This window comes from Zalophus californianus, chromosome 4 (genome assembly GCF_009762305.2).
Source record: "Zalophus californianus isolate mZalCal1 chromosome 4, mZalCal1.pri.v2, whole genome shotgun sequence".
In the NCBI taxonomy this organism is placed as follows: domain Eukaryota; kingdom Metazoa; phylum Chordata; class Mammalia; order Carnivora; family Otariidae; genus Zalophus; species Zalophus californianus.
In genome coordinates, this window is record NC_045598.1 from 170,404,458 (window position 1) to 170,410,457 (window position 6,000).

General features: G+C 37.9%; 1 long non-coding RNA gene across 4 annotated transcripts in view; it reads left to right on the forward strand.

The window, feature by feature from the left end:
* Positions 1 to 5,393, forward strand: part of LOC113929572 — a 56,991-nt gene extending 51,598 nt beyond the window's left edge. For all 4 annotated transcript variants that reach the window (XR_003522251.2, XR_003522262.2, XR_003522267.2 and 1 more), the window contains one exon: positions 3,474 to 5,393. This is a non-coding gene — a long non-coding RNA (uncharacterized LOC113929572). The remainder of the gene's footprint in view (positions 1 to 3,473) is intronic.
* The last annotated feature ends 607 nt before the right edge of the window (positions 5,394 to 6,000 follow it).

Here is a 6,000-nt window from a genome sequence, read left to right on the forward strand (position 1 = left end):
GACAGCATGAGAGGGAGGAGAGTCAGAGGGAGAAGCAGACTCCCTGCTGAGCAGGGAGCCCGATGTGGGACTCGATCCCGGGACTCCAGGATCATGACCTGAGCCGAAGGCAGTTGCTTAACCAACTGAGCCACCCAGGTGCCCTATATTTCAGTTTTAAAACACCTAATAAGCAGGGGCGCCTGGGTGGCTCAGTTGGTTAAGCAGCCGATTCTTGATTTTGGCTCAGGTCACGATCTCAGGGTCGTGAGATGGAGCCCTCAGCAAGGAGTCTGCTTTTCCCTCTTTCTGCCTCTACCTCCCTTTCTCAAATAAATAAATAAATAAATAAAATCTTTAAAACACCTAATAAGCTGTGCTGAAAACAGCAGACAACTTTACCCCACTATTACAGAAACTCTCGGGTTCACAAAGGAGTATCATTTACATTTGGTACAAATTTGTCATGAAAAATATAATATTTACTTTTTTGTAGAGATATAAAATTCAATGAATTGCTATATTGAAATTGGGCAATGTAATTTTCAATATTTATCTTTCAGTGATGCTTTATTGGGCTATTAAAACTCATACTTAATTCAATAAATTGGATTTTCTAAAGGCCTGCTTAGATTCATTTGGTATATTTATGCCACCAGCTATTGGACATGGGATAATCCCGAAATTTTTAGCTCCTTTACTATTCCAGCACGTTACTAATGCAATATATAATTTCACAAATTATCTAGTACCAAGATCTGGCTCTTCAAATACGCTGCATTTAAAGGCAAAAAGCTCTGAATCTGCATACTTAATTATACAGCATTATCATTTTTATCCCTAATTCTTTAATCAAAACAGTCATTAGCAATGCAAATAGGAAAGGAAATTGGATTATGAAGGAAATAAAGATTAGTGACTCTAAGATCTGATAGCTGGTTTTAGCAAGTCAGGTTGATATTGGGCTTTATTTTATTATTCAAATAAATAATAGAACTACCTTGTCATAAACCTTTTTGGTTTTAAGGATAAAGTACTAGGTATTTTTTTTCTTTGATGCAAATTTTGCATGAAATCTGTGGGAAGGAAGGGAATAAAATATTATACATTTTAACAGAATAACCTATCACCTAACAATTCATCCCAAATTGGGGACAATGCTTTTTTGGGGCGTGATTTATGAAAATGGCTTTTGCTCATTTGTCTCAAAGGCATATCATTTTAGGTTCGAAGTTTTGAATGGTTGTTTGTGTGGCTGGAGTCCCTGGAGGTCAAGTATTTTTATTTTAACTATTCAACTGAGAGTAGCGTCTTACAACTAAACATGCGTTCCAAATAATTCAATGAGAAGCAGCAGAGCAGTACTTGGTAGAACTATAAATAAAATTAATTAAGGTTCCTACCAAGGCCAAGTTTGGCAAAGCCTGTGTGGTTCCTACCTCCAGGACAGTCTAACTCTGTGCCCTGGAGGCTGGAGAGATTCCCTGGGCCTATGTCTGCATAATGCAGAAAGCATCTCTGCTATTTAGATTTCTCGATTGTACATATTAGGTATATAAACATTAATAAAAAATTTCTGCCCTTAAATATTACATGTCACAGTTAATATTCTGTGCTCTCTGTCTGGGTATCAGTAATTTTGCTCTTAGAACTTTATTAATAAATTTGAGGCTTGTTTTTCCCTTTGTGGGAATTTTATGTGGAACACTATGTTCAAACTACTAAGGGGAAAATAAAAGCCATTCATTTATTGATGGAAGACAGGAATGTAGCATGTGCCCTACAGTTTTAGCAATATAAGGTATTACTGAGATAAATGTTATCTTAGACACAGTGGGTTTCATCTTGTGTTTGACATAGCAGAGGAATGTTTCGCTGTGTCATGTGGCCACAGGGGTCCCCCATATCGAAGAGTTAGCACACCAAGATATCAAGGATGCTGAAGAAGAGCATCTTTCCTTGGTAGGAGACTCTAAGGTGATGGCTTTCAACTTGGCTGCCCGTTGTAACCCCCTCAGAGCTTTACAGAATACTGATGTCTTGGTCCTAGCCCCAAGAATTCTGATTTGACTGATTCAGATAAGGGTTGGGCATTGGGAATTTTAAAAGTTTCTCAGGTGATTTTAATGTGCAGACACAATTGAGAACAGCTGTTATAAAATCACTCCATAACTGAGATTAGAGATCTAATCTGATTCTATCATTTTAAAATATAATCTGGTACTGTGATTAAATTTTAAAGTATGCTCCCTAAGAAAACCCTAGACCTGCAAAATAATCTGCACAAAGAGATCTTGTGGTCACATAAACTTGGGGAATGTTACTTATCTTATCCTCTTCTAAGAGAAGCTCAATTCACCTTGACATGTTAAAGACAATGATAAACAAACTTGTCTTATCTAGTGTTTCCCAGAATTATTAACTAGGGTCTTCATTTTTTTTATAATAGCTATTATGATCCCACGAAACTAGCGCTCTGTGGTCCACACATGGGTTATGCTGCTTTATGTTTTGAGTCATTTCTGAACTCTGTGTTCAAAAATGGAAATTCCCACATTAGTTGCTTATTTATACATTTTACTACAAAATGCAGTAAGCTCCTATTAGTCACATGGTCTTCTATCGGTAACTATTATTTCTGTGTGGCTGTTGAATGAAGTGCACGTTGATGTGAACCTCACTGGAGATACCTCTTACCTGGGGCTATTCCCGTTGGACCCAGTATTTATTAATGCAAAGGGCCTTATTAAGGTAATCCATCTTTCATGCTCTGTGTGACAGCAAGCAGAGAAGGGCTCCAGGGGTCCTGTTTGAAAGTTACCATCTTACCAGTTACTTAATGGTTTGAATTAACCCTCTGTGTAGCTTCAATCACGAATCCCCTGTCCTAAAACGCCTTCCCTTGTCTTAAAATGTCAAAAACGTTAGGGAATGTGTTTCTTGGGCAGGGAAGAAAGCCGGAAGATTTGGGGATGTGGAAAGAGTGGAGAATGGAATGATCAGGGTTGTGGAACTATAACCAAGGGGTGGGGGATGTTTACTGACAAAGTCAGGTGGAGGGGGTGATAAATTGGCCTCAAGGCTGGAGAAGGCAGTAGACATGCTATTTATCATTTCTCCTTGGGTAGAAATGAAGGTGTGACTAGAACACAGACCAGGAAGCAAAGCTGCCCATGCTGTCTGTTCACTTCACCTCTCAGGTGTTGTCTTACCTGGTTCCTCACGCCAACGGGCCTCCTCCTATGTTCATTTTCTTTCCTTGGCTTCTCTAACTGTCCCCTCGCTGCTTTTTCCTTAGGACTTCACCTCCTCCACCTGTCCTCCCCCAGGAGGGAGCTCTTTGCTCCCGTGGTGGCCTGTGCCCACTTACTCCCATGAGGAAGATTTCTTTAGTTTTACCCTAACTGTATTATCTTTATATTAAAAGCATAACTTTATATTTACCGTAATATTTTTAAGAGTAGGAATTGTACTGTTGATTCATGTCTCCCCAGATCATGGAAGACACCTAACAGAACATCAGCAAATGTTTTTTTAAACTCAACTGATTGACTGATCCCATAAACACTCAAGAGATCCAATAGAGAGACGGAGTCAAGGCCAGCAAGAAACAGCACCGAAAGGAATGGTGATTTATATTTCTAATGTACACTTAAAAAGATCACTCTGATTATAGAACTGGTGAATATTTATCGTAGAAGATTTTTAAAATAAAGGAAGAAATAAAGAATATAAAAACAATGTATAAACCCACCACCCCAAAATAACCATTTTAAACAATTCTGAGCATTTCAGATCTTTTTCTATACATAGGCACCAGTCTGTCTGTCTGTCTATGCATCCAAATTATGCTTACGAGGGAATGTGGATTATAGTGAAAAAGTGATTTTGTACCCTCCTCCATTTAAGGATATATTCTTTCATTCACCACATGTTTAGAGGGCTTAATATCATGTACCAGGCACTGTTTTAAGTTCTAGGGATACATTAGTATCTTGAATGTTTTCCTGAAAACTTGATATTTAATGACTTATTAATATTTCATATTTTAGGTTAACTATAATTCATTTGACAAATTCCTGGCTGTTGTAGTTATCATTTCACACTATTATTAGTAATTTCTGCAGTGAGTACCCTCATTCATGAATCTTTGTGTTCTTCTCTGATCATTCACTTAGGATAGAAGGGAAGTTATATCAGATTATAAAGCATAAACTGTTCACAAAGTTGTTTAGAGATGCTTCTACAAAAGCAGATTATACAAATAGTAATATACAAATATTTTATAAGAATAATATACAATAATATTCATAATAATTCACGAACCCAGGTCCCCAGTAGTGCATGAGAGTACCCATCCTGCCACCTCAGTGGTGTTAACTTGTATTTCATTGTTAAATATCTTTGTATATTGCCTCATATTAGAATCTGTTTATTCTAGTAGGTCTAATGTCACACTTGTATATAAATATGTAATCTTTGTTTTTCCATTAATTTTTGTTGATTTTCACTCATTGTGACCATTCAGAAAATACAGATTTTAAAGGAAACCCCTGAAACCTATTTTTAAGGATTTTCTTTTGAGGAGAAAGTTATATTGTAGCCTACTGGCAAAGTCCTGGGGCTTTCAAAATGGTTTCTTGCTAGTTGCTTTCCTTGGTTAACATATTCAGTTCAGGTGCTCACATTTAGTGGAGGTACATTAAACAAGGTAGATGTTCGGTGAAAGTCAAGTGTCCTTCAAAGAGTAATAACAGCATCCCAGGGGCTCCCTTTGAGTGTGAAACCTTCTCTGAGACTCAGCATAATAATTTGTTGGGAGAATCTTCATGGAAAAAAAAAAAAAAATCCGGCTTAACGTAGATCAGCATATGACAGTACTGTCCATGGTGGAATACTATCTCTGTTTTTAGACATATGCATGGAAAAGGTCCAGTTGTTGTCGTAAAAAACAATTTTAATCCCAATCACTAATAAAATGCTCATATTTTGAAGGCAAATTACCAACTTATTGAAAGGAAGACACATCCAAGGACAAGAAATGTCATTCATCAAGAATTTCTAAGTGTTAATGTGGTCTAAATGGAATGGTATTTAGTTTAATTAAAGGAAACTAAAAAAAAAAAAATTTGTTTATTCGTCATCTAGGAAGGTCACCATGTAGACAACATAATAAGAAATTAAAGGGAGGTCAGCTGGTCTCAAAAGCAAAGCATCGTTACTTTTGGTACAAAAGGTTGGGCTAGTGGATGACTCCATGTTTGGAGTGACTCTGAGTCTAGCTGTACAGTTTCTTGTTATTGGCTCTTTTTTACCCCATAGTTTGCTTCTTTGCTTCCCATGAACACACATGCCTTATTTTTTTTAAAGATTTTATTTACTTATTTGCCAGAGAGAGAGAGAGAGAGCACAAGTAGGGGGTAGTGGCAGGCAGAGGGAGAAGCAGGCTCCCCACTGAGCAAGGAGCCCAATGCGGGACTCGATCTCAATCCCAGAACCCTGGGATCATGACCTGAGCAGAAGGCAGATACTTAACCGACTGAGCCACCCAGGCATCCCAACACGCATGCCTTATAATTTATATAAGTTGTTTTTTGTTGTTGTTGTTGCTTCTGTCATGCAATCCAGAAGTCAAAGAGCAGATAGATATGCATAGAGTAAATTGGGGTTTCTCAACCTTGGTACCATTGGATGGGTAGTTGTCTGTTGAGAATGGCTGTCCTGTGCATTGTAAGAGATTTAGCAAGATTCAGGGCTTCTGCCCACGAGCACCCCTCTTTCCTAGTTGTGACAAACAAGAACATTTCCAGATATTGCCAGATGTCCTTTGGGAGGCAAAATTGCCCCTGGTTGGGAACCATTAGGGTGGAGTAGAGTAAATGTAGTCCAATTTTCCTAAGGGATCTTCTGCTTCACCTCTTGGCAGAGCACATTCCATTTCCTATACAACAACCATAGTGGTCTTTCCTAAAATAAAATCTTGTCTCCTTCCAACTTATAACATTCTAATGGCTTCTTTTG